The 23658-nt window shown below is 37.5% G+C and overlaps 1 protein-coding gene across 7 annotated transcripts in view; it reads left to right on the top strand.

Moving 5' to 3' along the window:
* Positions 1-23658, top strand: part of LOC110259460 (uncharacterized) — a 700448-nt gene that overhangs the window by 432589 nt on the left and 244201 nt on the right. For 2 of the 7 annotated variants that reach the window (XR_014838680.1, XR_014838681.1), the window contains one exon: positions 9941-10030. The exons of the other annotated variants lie outside the window; for them this stretch is intronic. The gene's annotated coding sequence lies outside the window, so the exon portion shown is untranslated. The remainder of the gene's footprint in view (positions 1-9940; positions 10031-23658) is intronic. 7 annotated transcript variants of the gene reach the window in all.

Genomic DNA, 23658 nt, shown 5'->3' with positions numbered 1-23658 from the left:
CCAGGGACAGCATCAGTTTGGTTTATTGGGGACCTTGGTGATCTGTTTGTAAGTCAAGTATTGACTCTGCCTCTTCAAAAGATTGAATTTTTGGTGTCTCAGTTTACCAGTTTATAAAATAGTACTATCTGCAGTTAAGCTGTGCAAATCCAATTCACTGTTGGCAGAATACCCATAGAACTTGTGACAGATTCATTTTAAAAAATGAATAACATTTTACTGATTTGATTGCAATTTAGCAGATACACATTTACACTTCAATTACATTAATCAAAACGCAAGTTTTCACATGACAGTTTCAAGCCAACAGTCTCAGTATTTGAACCTATTTCACCCTCTTCATTAGAGTGTAGAGTTTAATAACTGCATGGTTGTGAAATAAAACTAGAGAACTTTTTTTCGGAGCTAAATTTTTTTTTTTTTGCTTTTATTCACACCTTCTCGGCAAATCTAAGATTATTTTTATTTTATCCATCGAAGAGACTGGTTCTCTTCCTCACTGGTGACACCCTCGCCTTGTGGTACACTTTTGGGTTATTTCTATGAACAGGTATCTTGCTGATTAACTTGTAAGTGTCCCTAGGGCAGGAACACGGCAGTGTTTCGTGTTTTACCTGTTCGCTTGAATGAAACCTGTTAATCCTCTTGGACTCCTTTTTGCTCCTATATCTAATCAGTCACAAAGTCCTGCCATTATTTTAAAATTTTGCCCCCTCTTCATCCTATGACACCTTCATCCTATGACAACAGTTCTAGTTAAGAACTCCTCGCTTATCCCCAAGAAAAGTGCAATAACTGGTTTTCCTGCTTCTGGTCTTGTACCTTCAGGTTGATCTTCCACAGATACCCTAGGAACTAATCTAGAATGCAAATGATAAAATACGCCTATGGATTGCAGTTATTTGAAAGTTTCCTATTTGTTTTACTTGGTGGGTTTCTGCATCAGCTCCTGTGTGAACAGAGGTTGTTGAGATCAAAGAACTTTATGATCCCAGCTTCTTGGGCTAGTGAACAGAATGACGCAGTGAACCATCCCTCCAGTCTCTCGTCGGCCAAGTGAGCTATTCCAGACTGTCATTCCACACACAGTCTGCAAGACAGGCTGTTTATTCATTTTCATTCCTACTGCCTGAAACACCCTTACCCTCTTTTTCTTTGCCTAATTCCTACTTGCCTCCATCACTAAGCTCAGGTATCATGTCTTCCAGAAGGTTCTTGCTGTTTACCACTCCCACAACCCCAGGCCAGGTCAGGTGAAGTCAGGTCAGGTCAGCTCAGGTCAGGCCAAGCAGCTCTTATCACAAATACACATGCCATTGGCTGCACTTGCCACATGATGCAGAAAGCATCTGGTGATATGTCTCAACCATTAGATTATAATTTCCTCCAGGACCTGGAACCTACTTTATTCCTCTCTATTTCCTCAATGTCCAGTACTTGAAGTTACTAAATAAATGTTGAGACGAATCAGGCTTGCTATTTTCAGTATGTAAGTTAGTGATCAGTAAATATTTTTAGGTTTATAGACTTTTGCATAATATAAGAAAGAGCTCTCTTATAAGGTTGCCACATCTCATCTGTAATGTTAAATCAGAATCCAAAAGCTACTTCTTAGGGGCAGTGTGGGGGTGGATTGGAGAAGTTCAAAGTAGATTAGTCTCTGGTCTTTCCTATTCTAAACTTCTATGGGCCTTGGAATATTCTAGCTTGGAGGATATTATTATCAACTAATTAGTCTGTATTTTTCATATTAAGAACAGTACTAAGAAAGCATTTAGGAGTTCCCGTGGTGGCAAAGTGGAAAAGAATCTGACTAGGAACCATGAGGTTGTGGGTTCAATCCCTGCCCTTGCTCAGTGGGTTAAGGATCCGGCATTGCCGTGAGCTGTGGTGCAGGTAACAGATGCGGCTCGGATCCTGCATTGCTGTGGCTCTGGAGTAGGCCGGCAGCTACAGCTCCTATTAGACCCCTAGCCTGGGAACCTCCATATGCTGTGGGAGCAGCTCAAGAAATGGCAAAAAAAAAAAGACAAAAAAAAAAAAGAAAGAAAGCATTTAACAAATAAAGCACTTGCAAAAGTGAAGTAAAGTGGACCCTCTCACTGTTCCTCCCTGGCCCATCTTCCATTACAGCCCTCCACTGCTCTTCAACTCACTGACCATTCTGTTTCAGCCTTTAGTGGGCTTTTCCAGCCTCCCAAATGCTCTTCTTTCCCGTGTTCCATGTTCCTGCTCCTTCTAGAGATTATCAGCCATTCTTCTGGCTTCAACCTACACACTTGACAGCTCCTTAACGTAATCTCAGCCCCAAGTATCCAACAAAGCACAAGGTGGATATTTAACTGTCTGTTTCAGATCTTTTATGTTCCACCAGCACCTCAAACTCAACATATCCTAAACTGAACTTTCTTCTCTTTCCCATCCTTTTCCCTTTTTATTTTGGTCCCTATTTTTGTGAAGGGGAGCAGCAGTCATTTAATTTATTTCCTTTCTTTCATTTGCTATACCAAATTAATTTCAAAGCCCATTGATTCTATCTCCTTAACATTTTAATTTCCGTATAGTCTTATTATGCGAGGGATTGTGAACTGATGATCCTCTGGCAAGATCTGGGTCAAAGACAGGTTTAGTTTAAAACCAAGGTGTAAATGTGTTCAGGTGGGTATATGCTCGGCTGTTGGCCACTCTCCCCATTGCTCCTTAAGTGACCCCAGCCCACTCCTGGCAATTAGCTCCCCACCTACATGGTCCCTTTATTTCCCCTGGCTTACACCCACACTGTCTCTTTCATGTGACTGAACTGGCTCTTAAGTTAACATCTGGACCCCTGCAAAGTGGTCAGATCACCTAGCTCTCCTTCTTACAGCTTTTCAGAAGCTTTCCAATGCCTTAAACAGTGGTCTCAATACATTCTGGACATTTAAATGATCTGGGGAACTTAAATCTTACCTGAGACCAATTAAATCATAATTTCTGGAGGTAAAGCCTAGGTATATAAAGTTCCCAAAGTGATCTGATTTGCAGCCAGTACTAAACCACTGGCCCATAGGACAGACTTGCAGTTCCTTAACTGGGCTAGCGGTTAGCCAGATTCTTATACACACGTGTCCTGGGATATTCCTCACCCACCCTGACTTCCTTATGGTTCCCAAGAGCACTGAGTTTCTTTTGGGCCTTTCGAGAGATTACTGTTCCTGCCTCCTTTCTCCATAGCTTACCTGTATTCCTGATCTCCCTGGCCAGCATCTGTACATCTCAAAGACCCAGCTCAGTCATGACTCCCTGTGAAGCATTTCCAAAATACCTGCTTCCTTCCACGCCGGAGGAGCCATCACTGCTCCTCTCTGGTCCCTGATGATCCTGACTGACTCCATATCTGTGACCGTACTGTATTGCAGGGCTTGTCAAGCTCTAATGTGTACACAGACACACATTTGTGTGGATTGTGATTAAGCAGGTCTGGGGTCGGGCCTGCCATTCTCTTCTGCCCTTTCAACCCATTGCCCTGTGAACCACATGTTGAGAACCAGGGCTTCATTGCATTTGTTTGTTTTTATACCTGTCTCCCTCTGCTTTACTGTATACCTCCTGAGGAGAGTGATAACGTTTAGTCACCTTTTATTCTGAGCTCAGTGTGTGATACATAGCAGTTGCTGACTACGTGTGGCATTAATGAAAAGAAAACATGAGGAATGACTGAACAAGGGATGAATGGACAGAAGGAAGGATGGAGGGAAGGAAGGAAGGGAAGACAGAGAAAGGAAGGAAGATAGGAAGGAAGAAAGGCAGGCGCCTTTCCTAAAAGAATTTTTTGCAGAATGTGTTTCAGCAGTATTTTGACAATCATGCCAGAAATGATCATCTCCCAGAAAGCAGCTCCTTTTTGCCCTTGAAAGGAAATAGCTGCGATATTTCTGAGAAAGACCTACCCTGGGTTATGGAAATTGAGGACATTAGAGCACAAGATATTTTATTGCTCTGGAGGAAACGTATACATTGCAGGAAAACATGAATGGTGGTGAGATATATGATGATAATTCACAGCCAGACAGCTCCTTGGCCAGTATTTTTCTTTTCTTTTTTTTTTTTTTTTTTAGGGCTGCACCCATGGCATACGGAGGTTCCCAGGCTGGCCCACACCACAGCCACAGCAACATCAGATCCAAGCCACATCTGCAACCTACACCACAGCTTATGGCAATGTAGGATCCTTAATCCACTGGGTGAGGCCAGGGCTTGAACCTGCATCCTCATGGATACTAGTCAGGTTCTTAACCCCCTGAGCCGTGACTCCCTATAATTTCAATATTAAAAATTTAGTATTAAAGAATGTAATAAGGAACACATTTAGATGCTGTATGAAAAGGACTTGGCCCAGTGTTGGGTATATTAGAAAAAGAAAACTTTTGATGGACTTTAGTAGTGGCAGTTGTTAGGATTCAGAAATAAAGACTATGCTGATTTTTCATTGCATGTGGACACATGGGGAACACATTTTACATGAAGAAGTATAAGCATCGAGACTGGAAAATCCAAGCTCAAATTCTAATTTTCTGCTATTTATGCACCATGTGAATGTGAACAAGTTATTTAAATCCTCAGAATTTTGTTACCTGTAAGTTGGATACAATAATATCTACCTTGCTGAGTTGTTAGGAAAAAAAAATAGCTAACATTATGCAGGTTTGATTTATTTGTTCAACTGATGTTTTCATTGGAAAAGTTTAGATGTAGATTTCTTGCTATGTACAAAGAAACAGTAATTATGCATTTAGTACACAGTGAAGATTTTTTTTTTTCTTTTTAGGGCCATACCTGTGGCATATGGAAGTTCCCAGGATAGTGGTGGAATTGAAGCTGTAGCCACCGGTCTACACCACAGCCACAGCAACGCAGGATCCGAGCTGTGTCTGTGACCTACACCAGAGCTTGTGGTAACACTGGATCCTTAACCCACTGCTTGAGGCCAAGAATCGAACCTGCAACCTCATGGATACTAGTTGGGCTCCCCTGAGCTACAATAGGAACTCCCTCATGGTGAAGATTTTAAATGACTCGCCACTCTGCTAATAGATACACTAGTAACATATGCATCATCTACAGGGTAACGGAGGTCTCTGGTGATCTAAACCTGGAGTCAGCAAACTGGCCCATAGGCCAAATCTGGCCCACTATCTGCTTTTTAAATAAAGTTTTATTGGCACATCACCACACTCACTTGTTATGAGATTCCTACTCTTGCAAAAGGGAAGTGCTGAGTAGTTGTAACAGAGACCATCTAACATGCAAAGTCGAAAATATTCACTATTTTACAGAAAATTTCACTGGCCCTCGCTCAAAATTAATAAAGTACATCAAAATATTTCTGTGACACAGAAAATGTACGGATTAGAAACATCTCAAGATTAAAATTCCTAGGGTAATGATATTGCTTTAGGAGATCTCATGGTAAAAGAGTCTGGGAACTCTTTGTGGGGACTTAAAACAACTGTAGAGACCCTGATTCACAACCTGTCTCAGACTTCTTTATATGCACATAGAAATGAAGATACAGAAAAAAAAAAAAAAAGCAACCAAAAAACTATAGACTTTTCATGATTCAGATTAGAAAGAGAACTAGGATAAGGTTTTATCCAGCAGAGAAATTTCTATGAACCTTCATTTACTTTCTGTGATTAGTCAATAAGGTATTGACATCTTTCCATCTCCCCACTGTCTTGTCTCAGGGTACTAAATCTCCCTTTATGGTTAATTTGTAATAAACTGAGTTTTTTAAAAAAAGATTAAAATTCTTAACTTCGCAACTCCTATCATATAGAAGTGATCTCCTCCTTTGTGAACAGATGATCATCAGCACTAATGACTGGGAAAAATACTTACATTTAATACGAGGGACTTTTTTTTACCCATTTGTTTGGCAAAATTTAAATATCTGATAATGCCAAATGTTGGGATGGTGTAGGACAACTGGATCTTTCATGTATTATGAGTGGATATAAAAATTGGTACAGCCCCTTTGGAAAAGATATTCCTCCTAAAGTTGAACATTCTGTACTTAGGACTTAGCATTTCTACACCGAGCAGTATTTTCTAGAGCAACACTTGCAAATATAGAACATGGAAATTTTCACTGCATTGCTGTTCATAATAGGGGTTAAAAACAACCTGGAAACAATCTACTACCTCTCAGGGGAAGAGTAGATGGATAAACTTCAGGTATAGAGTGCTATAGGAACTCGAAGGAAATACAATGCAATGACATGCAAAAAAATAAAGACATATCTTAGCGCTCTATAGGTAGAAATTACATATACCATGATACCTTTTCATAAAGTAAAAGACAATAATAACTTTTTTTTTTACTAACAAGGGTTAAATAAAAACTGTGTAAAGGGAAAGTGAAAGTCTAATGATAAAGGAATTAAAGGTGAAGTTTACTCTAGTTTCAGGGATCTAGCAGGATGGGATGGGAGTTCAAATAACTGTTTTTTGGTTATTATTAAGATCTTTGCTTTTGTTTTGCATAGTGGAGTTATATGCACTTATTTTATTATTAAAAATAAATAAAAAACCAATTATGTCAGTTACATAGGTTACATCCACTTATTTTATTATTAAAAATAAAAAACCAATTATGTCAGTAAGAGCTAGTCATGGCTGTGCTTGGACAGTAAGAATCTATTAGGAGTCGAGAATGATAATTATCCATTCTGTATACTTGAATTAAAAAAAAAAACTTTAAAATGGTTAGGATGTAATTTGGTTAAAGTGCTAACTTGGACTCCATAGATGGCACCTTGCCACTTTCCAAGTTAAAGAATTATCCAAAATATGAAGTGTTTTATACTTGCATTTGTAATTGCATACCTCATTCCCACCTCTGCTATACTTTCCCTCTTCTGGCAAAAGACCAAAAAAACAAAAAAGCAAAAAAAAAAAAATCTAAAGTTGAGGAAATTCAGGTAAAGTCATGTTAATTCTTTTGATTATGTCTGAAAGTATCTCTATGAAGCTGACTTAATGACGACCTAAGGTAAAATTGTCTGCACGCCTGGCCTCTTTCAGATGCACGTCCTAGAGCAGTCAGAATAATGTCATTTTTACATCTGTCATTTCATTCAAGAGCTAGGCTAGGTTATATCATGTGGTTTTGTAACCATTGCTGAACAGTGTCACTCCTTTAGCCAGTAATGACTTAAAGTGGCATTCTGTCAATAAGGACACAGATAATTTCACTATGAGACATTAATAAATACTTTCTATAATAATAACATTAATTAAAGAAAGCAGACTACCCTTTAAAGTTAATGAGATGGTCCACATGTTCTCAGCTTGAGTGCAGCAGAAAGCTATATGCATCTAATTGGAAATGCAGCTGCAAAGGTTTTGATCTTTTAAGTTTCTGGCTTTTCTATCACACATTAATACAGTATCTTACATGTACTAATGTTATAGCTTTTAAAGTTAATAGACGGCAAAATTTAAAAAAGGAGTTCCTGCTGTGGCGCAGCGGAAGTGAATCCAGCTAGGAACCAGGTGGTTGTGGATTTGATCCCTGGCCTCACTCTGTGGGATAAGGATCTGGTGTTGTCGTGAGCTGTGGTGTAAGTTGCAGATGTGGCTTAGATCCTGCATTGCTGTGGCTGTGGTGTAGGCCAGCAGCTGTAGCTCTGATTGGACTACTAGCCTGGGAACCTCCATATGCCGTGGGTACAGGCCTAAAAAGCAAAAAATAAAATAAAAAATAAATGAAAAAATAATAAATAGAAATAAATTAATTTAAAAATAGTGAATAGTGGCTCTGAGCATGAACTCTGTAGTGCACCTGATCGAGTTCAAATCCTAGATCTACTTCTCATCAGCTTTTGATTTGGAGTTTGTTATTTAACTCTCTTTCCCTAGGTTCCTTATCTTTAAAGTTGCATAATACCTACTACATCAAATTGTGAGGATCATGTGAATATATATATGTTGTTGTATATGTTTACATATATGTATGTATTATATATCATTACATGATATATCCTGTTTTACATATTGTATAATATATATTTTAATTACATATGTAATATATAATATATGTATATTTGTGTTTACACATGTCTAAATGTATTATCTGTATTAGAATAGTGCCTACTGCTCTATAAATATGTAACTGTTTCCTAATATTATTATTAAATATATAGTTTCTGTTAGCTTCTAAAGTATAAATAAGAACAGAAATATAAGGATAAGAAGTGCCACCATTACTAGACATACCAAGAAAGCAATGATGACACAGGGTTACAGCAAAGAAATTCACATTCATTGAGTTCTTACCATATATCAGGTATTGTATCAGGTCATTTACACTCTCTTGTTTAATCATCAACATTTGGTAAAATAACAGGTATTGGAGTTCCTGTTGTGGCACAGAGAAGACGAATCCGACTAGGAACCATGAGGTTTTGGGTTTGATCCCTGGCCTCGCTCAGTGGGTTAAGGATCTGGTGTTGCTGTGAGCTGTGGTGTAGGTCGCAGATGTGGCTCAGATCCAGCATTGCCGTGGCTCCGGTGTAGGCCAGCGGCTATAGCTCTGATTAGATCCCTAGCCTGGGAACATCCATATGCCTCGGGTGTGGCCCTAAAAAAAGGACAAAAGACAAAAAAAACAAAAAACAACAAAACAGGTATTACGACCCAGATGAAAAAAATACAACTATAGAGAGATCATGACTTCTCTTGGCCTACATAGAAACTTAATGGTGGTACTGGAATTTTATGACCCTAAATAATCAGTATCTTAAATCAAGCATTAGTCTTTCTGTTTTTTAATAACAAGTTTCAACTGTATGGTAATTATCATAAGTACATACCATAATTGAGAGGCATTTTAGAATATAACCTCTGCATTCAGAAAAGGTGGTCTGTTTTGAACTATGTAGCTTACTGGCAGTGTACATCTGGGCAAGTGACCTATTTTTCTGAGTCTGTTTCCTTACTTTTATTTATTTTTTGTTTTTTTTTGACTGCCCTGTGGCATATGGAATTCCTGGGCCAGGAATCAGATCTGAGCTGTCGTTGCCACCTACGCCACAGCTGTGGCAACTCCAGATCCTTTAACCCACAGTGCCAGGCCAGGGATCAAACCTGCATCCTGGTGCTGCACAGAAGCCGCTGATCCCTTTGTGCCACAATGGGAACTCCTCTTTGCTCACTTAGTTGCCTTACAAATTAGGCAACTAAGCCTAATTTGTAAGACTGTTGTGAGCATGAAATGAGATAATGCATGTAAAGTTCTTAGCATAGAACTTCACATATAAGTAATACAGAATACATGGTAGCTAACAGTCTTCTTCTCATTATCATCTATATTATTTCTGCAACTTCAAGTCTTAACAGCTCTCTGTAGAACCATTAACACATGCATGTATGCATGTCCACACACACATATACATAGAAATAACCTCCTTCATTAAGCTGGAAAATTCATATCCTATGCCCAAAATAAAGAATACAACCTTGGGGTCTTGGTAGAGGAGGTTGGAATGGTAGATGACAGAGGGGCTGACAGAGCATCAATGACTACTATGCACCAGAACTGTTTTCAGTTCTGTAAGCTTAAAAGCTGTTCTTTTCTCATAAAATCTGTGGCTGAAACTACTTTCGGAATGATTTTAGATTTATGGAAAAGTAGCAAAGCGAATACAAAGATTTTCCTTATATCTTTCATCCAGGTTCCCTTAGTGTTAACATCTGTATAGCCATGGTATATTTGTTTACATAAGCCATTAACATTGGTACAGTGCTATTAACTGAACTACAGACTTCATTGGGATTTCACCACTTTTTCCACTAATTTATTTTCCTGTTCCTGGTTCCAATCCAGTATACCATATGACATTTAGTACGGTTGATTGTGAATCAGTCTTTTCCCCCTTTCTCTTCCATTCTTGTCCAGACTACTTCCTGACTCTTCAGAACAGAGATTGCCTCGTACAGAGAGGAAGAGCAAGAGACTCAGACAGCAGAGGCTTTTCCAAAGAAACAGGTAGCGTGTCGGGTAGTTGGGAGTGACTCTGTGCTGCAGCTTTTATACAGACCTTTACAATGGTGTGTTAGAAATAAGGCTAGCTTGGGTAAAGAAATATGGTGAAATAGGAGAGGGGGAGGAAAATAATATAAAAACTGAGTGATGCTAGCCATTATTTGTAAAATTTGTTTAATCATATATTTAAAAAGTAAAGTCTGTAGTTAATAGTATTGTACCAATACTGTTCATCTCATAGTTTTCAACAAATTTACATGGTTATATAAATCTTTACACTAGGAAAGATATGAAACACAAATGGTTATTTATGTAAGTTATAGTTAGTGGTCAAAACACTGAATGTTTCTCTGGTACTTAAAATCTTCAGTGGCACGGAAACTGCAGCAAAGATTCTCCAACCTTTTTATGAGGCTAATGTTACATGCACACACACTAGGCCAATCTCACTAATGAACAAAGATGCAAATATCTTAGTAAATTATTGGCAAATGGAAATATGAATCATATCATAACAAAATAAAGTGTATCTCAGGAATTTGAAGATGGTTTAATATCAGGAAATCTGTAGATGCAATTCACCAATTAATGAGGTTAACTGTGAAAACCCATGTAATCAACTAAATAAATGCCTAAAAAACTTCATTTGGTGAAATTTAGCTTTAATTAATTAATTAAAAAATATCTACTAGGGAGAAAAAACAAATACATTTCCTAAAATTTACAGCAGTTGTCTACCAGAAGCCTATCGCAAAGGAAATAGTTGATGGTAAATTATGAAAAGCTTTCCCACTAACGTCAAGATATACATGAAAATGTCTATTATCACCACTTGTTTCAACATTGTACTCAAGGTCCTAGCCCATGTAATAAGAAAAAAGTGTAGAGAGAGTAATATTGGAAGAGAATAAGCTCCCAGTACTTTCAGACATTAATTTTGGACCTAGAAAATCCAAAAAAATGAAAAAAAAATTAGAAATAGGAGGAGACACTGGTAATTTGCTGGATGCACAATTCATTTACAAAACAATAGTTTTCCTACATATCAAAAATAATTAATTAAAAAATATGACAAAAAGAACACATTCATGATAAACACAAACAGCAATAACAAATCCCACAAAATATCTAAAAATAAATCTAACAGAAAGGTGTAACATATATAAGGAAAATGATAATACTTTACCAAATGACCCAAAAGAAAACCTGAACTAATTGAAACATTTGTTTTTTAAAGTATTCATTTCCATAGACTTCTTTATCATTCATGCATTCCTAATCCAACTTCCAACAGTTTTCAGAATGGATATTGACAAATTGATACATTTATGTTAGCGAAAATATACATAATAGTCAGTGATATAATTTTAGAATTGAGATGTAACTGACATATACTGCTAGATTAGTTTCTGGTATATGACATAATTACTTGATATTGTATATATTATAAAATGAGCACCACCATAAGCCTAGTTAACATCTGTCACCATTCATAGTACATGATTTTCTTGTCATGAGAATTTTTAAAATCTACTCTTTTGAGCAACTTTCAAATACACGGTACAGTATTAGTAACTATAGTCACCATGCTGTACGTTATATCCCTATGACTGCTTCTTGTATACCTTGAAGTTTATACATTTGGACCACATTTGCCCATTTCAGCCACATCCTACCCCCATGGTCAATAATATTTTGAAAAATAAACTAAAAAATAAATTTAAAAAGGAGTTAAAAATTAAAAATTAAATTAAAAAAGGAGTTACCATGTTTTGATAGTTAGTTCTCCTATCAAACCATAATTTGAAATTAGAGTAATAAGGAGTCCCTGTTGTGGCTCAGTGGAAATGAATCTGACTACCATCCATGAGGGCACAGGTTCGATCCCTGGCCTCACTCAGTGGGTTAAAGATCCAGCGTTGCCATGAGCTGTGGTGTAGGTCGCAGATGCAGCTCGGATCTGGCGTTGTTATGGCTGTGGTGTAGGCCAGCAGGTGTAGCTCCGATTCACCCCCTCGGCTGGAAACCTCCATATGATACTGGTGTGGCCCTAAAAAGACAAAAATAAATAAATAAATAAAATAAAATAAAATTAGAGTAATAATAACTGTTATCTATGAATAAATACATGGATCATGAACAGGAAGCATATTGTATACATGGGAATAATTCATGATAAATGCAGCTTTTCAAATCAATGGGGACAATATAGAGCATTCAATAAAGTAATTTGTGACAAATAGATAATAAAATCAGACTTTCAGTTAACACCTTAGACAAATATCTGATGAATAAAAGAGCAAAGCATGACAAAATATAAACATATGAGAATATCTATGTTTACATATTTTATTTATTTTTAGGGGCTCACCTGTGGCATATGGAAGTTCCCAGGCTAGGGGTTAAATCAGAACTACAGCTGTCGGCCTTCTCCACAGCCACAGCACCTTGGGATCTGAGCCCTGTCGGTGACCTATGCCATAGCTCATGGCAACGCCTGATCCCCTACCCACTGAGCAAGGCCAGGCTCAAACTCACTTCCTCATGGATTCTAGTCGGATTTGTTTCCACTGAGCCTTGGAGGGACTCCTAGGATATTTTCTACAATCATTAGATGATAAAATAATTCCTAAGTAAGACAGCAAACCAGAAAATATGATAGACTTGAACTGATAAACATTTAAAATATCTTTATGAGAAATATTATAAACTTAAGAGTCAAATGAGCGTTTGAGAGAGAAATAATTTCAACATATTTAACAGAAAATTGGCTAATTTTTGCAATATGTACAGAACTCCAAAAATATCAGATAAAGACAGTTTTTTTTTTTTTTTAAACGGCCAAAGGATTCAAAGTATAATTTGGAGAAGAAATCCAAAGGAATGGCAAACCTATAAAACAATTTCTCAGAAACATTAGTAGTCACTGAAATGCTAAATTAAAACAATAATGCGTTAATGACCCCCACCATATTGATTGATCTCATGAGCTGATGATACTGTGAGACCCACAATAAGTGAGGTCCTCAATAAGCAGAGCTGTTTTGGAAGAAAGTCAGCAGTATCTGTCAATGGTTAGTGACTCAGAAAATCTCACACTTTGAACATATTCACAAACCTATTCAGATGATGTCACTTGTATGTTCAGAAAGATCACCTAGCATTGGGCAAGAATTATAAAAATTGTAAAAAATATTTCAGTAGGTATTAAGCATATTCAAGTATTTCTGTATTTGAAATAGTTTGTCATTAAAAAAATGGGATTGATCTGTATGTGCCGATATGAAAAGTTATCTAGGAGAGTAAAATGTAATTGACAAAATGTCTATAATATGGTTCTATTTAAGTTAAGAGAAATATCCTAGTGCTTTTGTACGAGAGACCTCTAAAAAGAAGTGCCAGTTGAAAGTGGTAGGTCGAAGGGGAGAGATGTGAAGGGGCCATCATGTTCAAAACTCTGATGGTGAGAGATTATTTCTGTAATTTATATAAGTCTCTGCAACCGCTAAATGTTCTCCATGAAGCCCTTCACTCCACATGTAATGTAAGGGGTAAGGGACATTTTCCCGTAGCTTCTAGTCAAGCTAAGACTATTCCAGCAAAGGGGTGGAGGGAGGGAGGAAGAAGGGTGTGTGTCTCTCCATTTCCTCAGGGCAGAAATTCTGCATTTGTGTCAACATTCATTCATAACCTTCTCTACCCTTGTTGGCTACAAAGTAAAAAATTTCTGCCCCATTCAGTTATGGAGACAGGTATACCAGACGATCAGGATGTCTAAACAAAAGGCAACAAGGACTTTACAGTTGTTTCAAGGTTTCCCTCAGTGCAAAGGTACGAGGTTATCTTTCAGCAAGGCCAGGTTTCTCAAAAATAGTGATCACATTCTACTGTCTAATCTGTTTCTACTTGTTTCCCTGTAACCTAGCGGTGCTGATTGTGCCAGAGATTCTTTGGAATCATAGAATCATTAATAAATGCAGATCAGATATCTTATTCAACTTTGTATCTCCAATGTCTGGTAGGTGAGTAACAAATATTTGCTGAATACATGTTAGTGAGAAACAGTGTATGAGGAAAGGCAGAAAAATCAAAACTTAAAAAGTTTATTTGTGGAATGTGATTATGGAAACATACATGCTAGTTCATATATGCCTGTGGAAATTTTACCTTACTATGTTAGGTGAACTGTGTATAGATTATTCCTGTATATTTATTATCTTTTTTAAAAAGTGTTAAAGAACTCCTTTGGGTGTTGTTAAAGACTGCTCTCTGACTTGGGTGTATTAAACGGAGAAGTGTAAAGTTGAATTCTCATGCCCAGAGTGAGTAGACCATATAAGCAATATTCTTCATTGCAAGAAATTATTGTTAAACCTTCCCAGTCGTCTCAGACTGGCTACGGTATGCTTGATAGATTTCATATTTTAACAATACGAATGTCTCTCAGATGAATGTAATATGGCAGATATTTTTCTCTTTTGTCTTATTCATTGAAACCTTTTAAGAGCACAATGTTTTCCTTTCCTAAATCAGCACAGGCAAAAGGAAATATGGGAAATGAAAACAAGTGCAACTTCTCACAATTTTAATTTCAGGTGGCTGTGGAATCACTTAGAAGAAGGGTAGATTTGATTATATTCCTAATGCCTTCTGGTTTTAACATTTTATGACCATGTGACACCTACAACTGATGGAGAGGGCAATCAGCTTGGTGAACATTGCTTGGTAGATTAAAATCTACATAAAATGCTTTTTTTTTTTTTATCAAATACTATTGCCTCCAAGGAGCCATTCTTAGGTGTTCATTCTAGTGGTGGGCCAGCAGAGGAACAGTCATCTAATTAGGCTCCAACCTGAAACCCGTGGGTTGTTTTCTCAGGGAGAGTGCAGCTCTCTTTGGAGCTCAGAACTCAGTCATTTAGGGGACTCTGGATTCTCATTCAGAGTTAATTGCTTATTAGGTATGTGGCTCCTGAGCTTCAACTTCCTGCCTTAGAAAAAGGAGATAGTGACATGTCTCATAGGGTTATTATAAGTGTTTACTTACTTTTAAGAAGCTTTGAAGGTCCTTGGACTCTGAGTATGAATTTTACGATGTGTGCTCTTGTTCTCAGCACTACTTGGGCTGCAAGAACACATAATGGCCAAATAACCGTACTACAGACCCACCCCAAGCCCACCCCACCAACAGAGTCACGGAAAAGATCAGTCTATCTTGGCACCCACCAGCCCATAAACAAACCCACTTATCTCTGTGATTTTTTTCTTTTTCTTTTTCGGGCAGTACTTGCAGCCTATGGAGATTCCCAGGCTAGGGGTCAAATCAGAGCTACAGTTGCCAGCCTATACAACAGCCGCAGTCACAGTAATGTGGGATCTGAGATGCATCTGCAACTTGCACCACAGGTCACGGCAGATCCTTAACCCACTGAGCGGGACCAGGGATCAAACCTGTATCCTCATGGTTACTAGTTAGGTTCTTTACTGATGAGCCATGACGGGAACTTCTATCTCTGCAGTATTGAATCATCTGAAAACATCAATGGTGTATCAGTCACAGATTTTAGTTCTGAGAAACTCAGTAAACATCTTTTACTATAGCCTGATGAAAAAGTCTAGGATTCTCAGAGAGGTTTTAGCAAGGATCAGAATCCAGGCATTGACTTGGTTTAATTGTTCTGCATTTTCTTGTTTTTCCTAAGTCATCCATACAATTATCCATCAAGTTGTTTTGGTTCATCTGGGTAAATTTTAAAAATATGTCCCAAGGTAAGTCCTAAGATAAAGAAAGAAATAATCTTGTCTTTTTTTTTTTTCTTCCAGAGCTGCACCCACGGCATGTGGAGGTTCCCAGGCTAGGGGTTGATTCAGAGCTATGACTGCTGGCCTACACTACAGCTCACAGCAATGCTGAATCCTTAACCCACTGAGCAAGGCCAGGGATCAAACCTGCATCCTCATGGGTACTCGTTAGATTCTTCTCTGCTGAGCCACGACAGGAACTCCCAGAAATCATCTTGAGTTAAAGTTATTTAATAACTTTAAAGTCATACAGATGAATAACAGAAAATTGAATATTTAAAATGAGTAATTGAGACTTAGTAATAATTGAAATGGACAATGGTTCTAATTATTGCTTCAGTAGCATTGATTACTAAGACTATTTATTGAACTTGGAATTCCCGTTGTGACTCAGTGGAAATGAACCTGACTAGTATTCATGAGGATATGGGTTTGATCCCTGGCCTTGCTCAATAGGTTAAAGATCCAGTGTTTGCATGAGCTACAGTGTAGTCACAGACATGGCTCAGATCTGGCATTGGCTATGGCTATGCTGTAGGCCAGCAGCTGCAGCTCCAATTTGACCCCTGGACTGTGAACTTCCATATGACACAGGTGCAACCATTAAAAAAAAAAGGAAGAATATTTATTGAACTTTAATAAATATTATATATAGGGCTATTCCTTAAGTAAAATTCTACAAGCAATAAATATATCATTACATTTCTTTCATTTATAACACGTGTCATTTTAAGCATGTTTCATTTAACAAGATACAGGCAAGTTAATGTCATGAAGCAGTATTTCTAATATTGACATAAATATTTGCTGATATGTTATTATGATATTAATAAGGTCTAGATTATATGTGTAATTATTACATAATTTGGGATTTGCTACAAAGTAATGAGACTCATCTTTTTAATGATAAATGACACCCAGGGTGTTTAAACTTATTGGATGTTGCCTACTGCTGGTCTGGTTTTAACATAATGCTTTAGAAGTCTGTTCCTACAACTGAGACTTTACAAATGAACAATGCTATTCTTCCTTTGGCTGATAAGCCCTTGTAACTCTAACAATTGCTAATTCTTGCATAGCAATACAGGATATACGTAGTACTTAAAAAATTCTTAATTAAAATCTTGGCCTGTAAACTGGAATCATCACATAGCATTCTGCATCATGAATATAGCACAACCAAAATAAGAACCTCAATAAAATATATGATGCTCTAGTAATTCAAAAGTATTTTTATGCTACTCATGAAATTTGGCTTTGTTTCGTTTGTATGTACATATGTATGTATGTAAGCATACATAACAATAAATTTACTGTAATACTTGTTTTCTTTTTTTTTGGTTTTTGGCTTTTTGCCTTTTCTAGGGCTGCTCCCACGGCATGTGGATGTTCCCAGGCGAGGGGTCAAATCGGAGCTACAGCTGCCGGCCTCAGCAATGCAGGATCCCAGCTGTGTCTGCAACCTACACCACAGTTCACGGCAATGCCGGATCCTTAACCCACTGAGCAAGGCCAGGGATCAAACCCGCGACCTCATGGTTCCTAGTTGGATTCCTTGACCACTGAGCCATGATGGGAACTCCTTTTTTTTTTTTTTTTTTTTGTCTTTGTTTTCTTAACTTCTTTTAACTAGGAGGTTATTTAGTAATTCAGATTTGCTTAGCTTGGCAACTGTGTGGTTTCTGGATCATTGTCTTCCAAATAACTGGAGTTCAATAAATATTGTTGAGTTGGATAAATGATTCAAAGTATTTAAGAGATGAAACTATACAAGTGACTGTTAAAGCAGAGCTAAGCACAGGCTACTTTTTAATCACTGCCTGCATTTTAGATAGATTTTATTTTTATTTCTTTAGCATCATAATTATATCTCAGGCAAATCAGAAGGCGTACTTTTGAGTGGTAGTCCTCATTCATTTCCAGCTGTGTGTGTGTGCCTGTGCGTGTTCATGCTGTGTCTGTGCACATGTATACAATCCCACAGCTTTGCTGGTACCTGCTAATGAGGACTCTGAAAACGGCAGAAATGTTTCTATAAATCAAACTGGAGAGTGATTTATTTGGAATTCACACCTTGCTTTGATTCTGTTCCTCTAAGGTCTAAGACATTACCTTGTCAAAGATGGTGCTTCCTCCCATTGGTTGTCATACATTCTCATGAGACCTAACTCTGATAACTGCTTGTGAGAGAGTTTCTCAAAAGTGAGGGATGTCTGTGGAAAAGAGAATGGGAGGAGGGTGGGGAGGAAGAGAGAAGTTATCTAGTAGACAGAATCTTTAAATTAAATGGAAGGCTCTTCATGAATGTAAAGATATGCAATTAGGTATCACCTCTGAGCTGAACATGCTTAACTGATACTGTGGGTGTTTAACTGGTGTGCATTTCTGATGAGAAGAAATACAATCTGATACAATATTGACTTGGGTCAAGATCCTTGGTAGTTAGGTTGAGTTGAAAAAGCCTTTCTGTTTTCTTATTGTGTAAATCTTACCACCATTTTTGTAATCGACCATTCATTTCAGTCTCAGAGCCTGAATGTACCTATGTGAATGTGTTATCTGCACAGTAGGAAAGTGATTACCATGCAACTGAAGGAGGAGCAAGTAGAGTGATTATAAAATATATCACATTTTTTTACAAGATGAGTAATAATACACATATTGAAAGTCACCCAAAAGCAGAGGGTGGTGTCAAGTGCTGGTCTTGGTGGACAGATGAGATTATTGCCTGAAGAGGGAAAATGGCAATTGAGGCTGTTAATGCAATGTGCTCACACCCTCTTCACAAACAACATGGAAGTGTTACTATTAAATATATACTCACCTCTGTTTTGTCAGCTTTTCATCTGGTTATATATAATCCCAGTTGTTTTTACCACTGAAAGTGACAAAGCATTTAGGAGAAAGCCCTTGGAAAGAAGCTATAAGCAATGCTAGATTAGATACACAGTGTTCCATGTCTCACTTTCTATGGAACAATATCAAGGCACCCAAATAGGAAAAGCCCCTTTAATGCACAAAATAAACAGAGATGGAAACCTGTTCCTAATAAAAGCCGTGGTTCAGCTACACTTGCTGAAACCAAATAAACAATCTCGAATTGACACTCAGAAATGTGTATAAATTATTCAGAATGAAATGTTCAAGTAATATTAACCTAAAGGTATAGTCATCAATTTTGTCCTGACGGATGACATTGGGTAGTTAGTATTCAAGTGTTACTACATAAATAAAATTGATTTATGCTAACGGAGGAGACGGAGAAAAATTTTTATCAGGCTGCCCAAATTCTGTTCCTTCTGGCTTGATCAATCACCTCTCTACTGAACTGTGTATCGTTTTCTTGCAAAATTCTTAGGCGAGAAATTGGGCTAAGGAAAATGAATAATACATTTGCTGCAGTGTTAGACTAATGACCCTTAAGTGCTTTAAAAAAAAAAAAAAAAGAACTAGGCAGCAATGACTGTTCTCCTTGTGAACAGATTCTGGCTCTTTTCTCTCTTGCTCTCACTCTCACTCTCTCTCTTTCTTAGAAAAAAAATAATTAAGTCTTGAGTTGGCTGTTTTGGCGGTAGAAGTGATGAGAGGATGCGGAATCAATAAAGCCAATCGAAGCACATATGGAGTTACATCCATTTGGTTTTCCTTTCTTACTTGCTTTCCCATCATCTTGCTTTCCTCCACTTTTCAGTCCCATTCCAGGTTGCAGACTTTTTGTTTGTGTTAATCATCTTCATATTTCCTTTTCCTGTTTCTATAATGCTATTGTATTATCATAAAGACATTGATCAAATGGAGACAGGCAAGACCGAAAGCTATTTACTTTGCAAAAATAGGAGGGCTCTCTGACAGGGCTGCATGGTGAAAATCTGCCTTGCTGGCATTTGTAATGCACGAACAATTTTTATCTCTCCCTGAGAGGGTCCCTAAAGAGACACAATAGTGGCTCAAGTTTCTATACCCAAATATCTTTTTCACATCTGCATAGAGCAGCAAAGGAGAGACAAATGCCTACATGAAATATGTTTTAAAAGGAGCTTGCACAAAGATAAATCAAGAGAAAGGCAAAATCCTGGCTGCATAATGTAGGATTATTTTGAATTAACTTGTTCTAAACCTATTGTGACAACACTTGAGGTGGAAATGAAGTATTTTTGGATTTATAAAGGAGGAGAGATACAGTCACCATTGTGTGTGTGTGTGTGTGTGTGTGTGTGTGTGTGTAGGGGGGTGTGTTGAGAATGTAATTGGTTGACAGCTGCTGAAAATGGAATTGTTCTCTAAGAAAGTAAGAAAGTAGTCATTTACAAACTAGCGTGGGTCAGGTAACCTCATTATTCCCTTTGCAGTTCCCATTAGGTCAAAATAGCAATCCTCCTAACCATCGCTTTCATCTTAAGAAGCATGGGCTAGTTTTGCCCTTTTAACTTGAGCTTTTTATTCTAAGGAAGGATTAGACTCACATCACCACTGTTTCTTTTTCATTTCATTGCCATTCTATCTTTAGGGGAAATCAGCCTCACATTGTGTTATTCTTATGTCCCTAAGTAATGTTTCTTAAAAAAAAAAAAAAAGAAGATGAATCCCTTTCAATAAAGCAGCCCTGGTTTGATGGAGCTACCAAAGTAAAAAGAAAAGAAAAAAACTTCATTATTTGAAAAAGGCACATGGCATTATAGCAGTCAAATCCCTAAGGTCTGAGGGTGAAGTCATTGATACATTATTCTTCTTAAGCTCCTCTTCTTTCAAATAAAAATGTAAAGGAAATGACTTAAAGCCTAAATGATATCACTGGACAAGAGCTAAAAGACATGCCTCTCTTCCCAAATGCTGAAGCTGAGAAAATGTACACCCTAGTGGAGATTTCAGTGTCAGATTTGTCCAAATTGTGAGAACTTGACAAGAGTAGACACACACACACAGAGTCACATATGTATGCAGTCCCTTTAAGATGAACCCACTTGCGAATCTTCCCAGGGCCCATTGTCCCACTTTTTTGCCTGTACATGACTAAGAGAAACATATTTATTACTGGATATAAAAGTGGAGGCATAATAACACCCTCTAGCTAATGGTAACATAGCAACTGCCACCACCCTTTCCATAGAGCTACATAAGTGTTTTCAAACACCTGTTTCCTTCTGCCACTTTCTCATTTCATCTGTCATTATGGTCTAATGATTTGATTATAAAGATGAGTCTTTCTACAGAGGTTATATGGATCCAGTCTACGTATAATGGTATCCTAAGAGAGGGGACTGGTGGAGGGAAATGATTGGACAGAAGGGGCTGCCACTAGTAATTGATTTACTAAAAACCCCCTCCAAAATTCCAAGCAATACAAAACTCCTTTGCCAAAATTATTGCTGATAAAAATCTTATTTACTTATATAAAAAGTAAAGTCTTATGCCCTTTGGATAATAATTTTCCATCGTCATATATTATAAAATTCAGTTGTATTTACCCAAAGTCCTTTTTGGATAAGATATGTTTCAACCAGACAGTAAAGTTTTTAGTTGCCAGTGACAGCTGATTCTGGGAAAGCTGGCCTTTACAAAGGAGGAAAAACATAACCATCTGACATACCTGAACATTTTTCAGTTCTCTTTTGAGACTGCAGTCACCTAGGGATGAAGTAGGTCACTGCATCTTCTGTGAACACAGAAGGAGGGATGGGTTGTTTACGCCAAGGTTTTAGTGTTCAATTAAAAGAACACATGAAGAAATATAAATCAATAAAATCTCAAGGGGAAGCATTATTATTGTCACTGTTCTCGTTATTGCTTTATCCAGGACATGTCCTAAAGAGGATCTTGTGTAGTGGTGACTGGATTAGTGCTTCAGGTTTTTAGGGAATAAGACTTTAGCCCTTCACTTGTAAGAATAAGGTGTACTTGCCTATCTCACAAGGAATTTTTTTTAAATATACTTTTTGAAATATGCATGATATGTAACATTGCATAAATTTAAAGTGTACAGCATGTTAATTTGATACATTTATGTATTATAATATGATTGCTGCTGTGAGAAGGAAGGACATCTTGCAATTTGTGACAACACAGATAGACCTTGAGCGCATTATGCTAAGTGAAATAAGGCAGACAGATAAAGCAAGCACTGTATGATCTCACATGGGATTTTGAAGGTAGGGAGAGTGATGGAAAGACTGACTCTGGTAACCTGATCAGTGTCCATTTCTGAGGAAAGCTGACCTTGAGCTAACCCCTCCATCCACCCCCCCGCTCCTGCTATGCCATCCCATGCAGGGACTCTGTGTCCTGAAAATATCCTCTTGTAAACATTACATGACTTTTGTTACATATTATTTTAGCTTAATATTTCCCAGAAGGGAATTATTAAACCCTCTGTGCTGATCAAATTTAAGAGACACCTTCGACCTAGCAGCAAAACATTTATAGATCTGTGTAAGGCTCATCTTTGCTGAAGTATGTTAATGGCTGTTGGCATCAATTTTAGAAATCTTTTAAAATCTTGTCCCCCACTTCACTGGCACCCACTGTTTTGTCTTATATTTTCCAGTTTATAGACACACACAAAACTCTTAGAATAAATGAAATAATAAACAGAGCACTTTGTGAAGCTTGGTGGAAGAAAGAATAACATCAAAAAGCATTGTTGTTATGCTTTGTGGATCACGATTCAGTGCAATTTTTTTAACCTCCATGTGGTTTTTCCACTTGAGATAACTTTAGCCTCCTACTGCTCTTTTCTACATACCCGGTTTTGCTGTTAATGGTCTCCAGCTATAGTTGGCTTACTTTAACAGTTTAGTTTTATGCTCTCATCTTTCATCTCTGCAGTAATTGCAAAGACAAAGGAACGTGGGACCCTGCTTAAGTGAGTAATAATGATAAGTTTGTCCCTTGACTAAGTAGGAAACCACCCTACAGCTTCACTTATTTTTATAAATTGTGCAAGAAAACAGAACAATCTGGGCAGCAATTCTGCAACTCCAGTTTTACTTTTCAAAATTCATATTAAAATAGAATTTCTAGCCCTTTGTAAATATTATTTAGCTAAGACTTGATTATGTGAATTCCTTGGTCATTCATAAATTGAATCTAATCAATTAGTGGGTATGGACATTTACCTCTGTTGATTCATAGGTGGTCTCACATATTTCATTCCATGTTTTAAGACCATATAGCCTTGGGCATCAAGTCTACCAAACTCCTTTCTTATTCTAACTCCTAGAAAGTCAAAGACTCTGAGTTTCTCTTTTATTAATTTGTCAGCCGTTTATTGAGGCTCTCTGAGGGGCCAAGGACTATTCTCAATACAGGTGATACAGAGGTCTATAAGTGGCTCAAGAACCCTCCTTTGAAGTGGATTACAAACTGTTGAGGTCATATAATGGACTAATAAAGTAATAAACATGGTGATTTCAGATAGACTTAAGTGCTGGGGAGGAAATGAAACAAGTTGATGTTATAGAAAGTGACTTTCTCTCATTGGGGAGGGGGTTATTTTAGACTGGTTGGTCAGGGAAATTTGGGCTGAGGAAGTAATACATCTCTTTGAAAGAGTAACACCTAAATGACTGGAAGGAGGAAGCCAAGTGAAGATCAGGAGAGAGAATCATGGTGTAGGCAACAGCTATGTGCAAAAAGCCTAAAGCAAGGAAATTTGGAGCTAATAAATAAATAAATAAATACATAAATAAAGCTTTTAAGGCAGGATTTTAATTAGTGATACAAAATGAGATGGATGAAATAGGATCCAGATTCTGTCAGTCCTTGAAATCTTGATAAGAGTTATCCTTGAATTGGAAGCCACTGGGGCAATTTGTGTAGAGATCTGAGTTAAG

This window comes from Sus scrofa, chromosome 2 (assembly GCF_054392235.1).
Source record: "Sus scrofa isolate SSC_HxYL_T2T_F1_AM1 chromosome 2, Sscrofa_HxYL_maternal_Yorkshire_Landrace_v2.0, whole genome shotgun sequence".
Classification (NCBI taxonomy): domain Eukaryota; kingdom Metazoa; phylum Chordata; class Mammalia; order Artiodactyla; family Suidae; genus Sus; species Sus scrofa.
Note: the sequence above shows the minus strand (reverse complement) of the source record. Positions and strands in the feature narration are given on the sequence as shown.